We start from the raw sequence: 2,568 nt of genomic DNA on the forward strand, positions 1-2,568 counted from the left end.
AAGTAGAGGCATACTAGTGACACTATGTTTGTCTATGTATTCACACATGTATTATGTTTCCGGTTAATACAATTTTAGCATGAACAATAAACATTTATCATGAAATAAGGAAATAAATAATAACTTTATTATTGCCTCTAGGGCATATTTCCTTCACGCTCCTCATTCACGAGAAAATGGCGGTAACCGGGATTCCCAGTCCCATGATCAAAAAGATCAAAGCAAATCAAAATAATTAAACAAAACTCCCCCAGGGCTGTTGTTAGTTAGAGGCACTCGTTGTTTCGAGCAAGCCATGGATTGATGCTTGTTGGTGGTGGGGGAGTATACACTTTTAACATTCTGTTTGGGAACTGCCTATAATGCATGTAGTATGGAAGATATCGCCATCTCATAGTTGTTGCGTTGACAGTGAAAGTATGCCGCTCAAAATGTTATTCATCTCTATTTTAAAATCGAGCTCTGGCACCTCTACAAATCCCTGCTTCCCTCTGCGAAGGGCCTATTTCTATGTATTGAGCTTGCGTTGGTTTTCCTTGAAGAGGAAAGGGTGATGCAGCAATAGTAGCGTAAGTATTATTTCCCTCAGTTTTTGAGAACCAAGGTGTCAATCTAGTAGGAGGCTCCTCAAAAGTCCCACGCACCTACACAAACAAACAAAGAACTAGCAACCAACGCAATAAAGGGGTTGTCAATCCCTTCACGACCACTTGCGAAAGTGAGATCTAATAGAGATAGTATGATAAGATAAATATATTTTTGGTATTTTATAATATAGATGCAAAAAGTAAAGATGCAAATAAAAGTAGATTGGAAGCAAATATGATAAGAGTTAGACCCGGGGGCCATAGGTTTCACTAGTGGCTTCTCTCAAGATAGCATAAGTATTACAGTGGGTGAACAAATTACTGTCGAGCAATTGATAGAAAAACAAATAATTATGAGATTATCTAGGCATGATCATGTATATAGGCATCACGTCCGCAACAAGTAGACCGAGTCCTGCCTGCATCTACTACTATTACTCCACACATCGACCGACTCCTTCCTGCATCTAGAGTATTAAGTTCATAAAGAACAGAGTAACGCATTAAGCAAGATGACATGATGTAGAGGGATAAACTCAAGCAATATGATATAAACCCCATCTTTTTATCCTCGACGGCAACAATACAATACGTGCCTTGCAACCCTTTCTGTCACTGGGTAAGGACACCGCAAGATTGAACCCAAAGCTAAGCACTTCTCCCATGGCAAGAAAGATCAATCTAGTAGGCCAAACCAAACTGATATTTCAAAGAGACTTGCAAACAGAACTCAATCATACATAAAAGAATTCAGAGGAGATTCAAATATTTCTCATAGATAAACTTGATCATAAACCCACAATTCATTGGATCTCGACAAACACAACGCAAAAAGAGTTTACATCAAATAGATCTCCACAAGAGAGGGGGAGAACATTGTATTGAGATCCAAAAAGAGAGAAGAAGCCATCTAGCTAATAACTATGGACCCGAAGGTCTGTGGTAAACTACTCACAACTCATCGGAGGGGCTATGGTGTTGATGTAGAAGCCCTCCGAGGTCGATTCCCCCTCTGGCGGAGCGCCGACGAAGGCTCCAAGATGTGATCTCACGGATACAGAAGGTTACGACAGTGGAAATTGTGTTTCGTTGGCTCCCTGGATGTTTTCGGGGTACGTAGGCTTATATAGGAGGAAGAAGTACGTCGGTGGCCGCCCGAGGGGCCCACATGACAGGGGTGCGCCCTGTAGGGGTGGGCGCGCCCTCCCCTCTCTTGGCCACCTCGACTACTTCTTGACTTGCACTCCAAGCCCTCTAGATCACGTTCGTTCCAAAAATCACGCTCCCGAAGGTTTCATTCCGTTTGGACTCCGTTTGATATTCCTTTTCTTCGAAATACTGAAATAGGCAGAAAAAACAGCAATACGGGATGGGCCTCCGGTTAGTAGGTTAGTCCCAAAAATGATATAAATGTGTAAAATAAAGCCCATAAACATCCAAAAGGGGTAATATAATAGCATGGAACAATAAAAAATTATAGATACGTTGGAGACGTATCAAGCATCCCCAAGCTTAATTCCTGCTCGTCCTCGAGTAGTTAAATGATAAAAACAGAATTGTTGATGTGGAATGCTACCTAGCATAATTCTCAATGTAATTTTCTTTATTATGGCATTAATGTTCAGATCCAAATGATTCAAAATAAAAGTTCATATTGACATAAGAAATAGTGATACTTCAAGCATACTAATCAAAGTAATCATGTCTTCTCAAAATATCATGGCCAAAGAAAGTTATCCCTACAAAATCATATAGTCTGGCTGTTGCTCGATCTTCATCACACAAAGTATTTAATCATGCACAACCCCGATGACAAGCCAAGCAATTGTTTCATACTTTAATAATCTCAAACTTTTTCAACTTTCACGCAATACATGAGTGTCAGCCATGGACATAGCACTATATGTGGAATAGAATGGTGGTTGTGGAGAAGACAAAAAGGAGAAGATAGTCTCACATCAACTAGGCATATCAACGGGCT

Source organism: Triticum aestivum, chromosome 4B (genome assembly GCF_018294505.1).
Source record: "Triticum aestivum cultivar Chinese Spring chromosome 4B, IWGSC CS RefSeq v2.1, whole genome shotgun sequence".
NCBI classification, from domain to species: Eukaryota; Viridiplantae; Streptophyta; class Magnoliopsida; order Poales; family Poaceae; genus Triticum; species Triticum aestivum.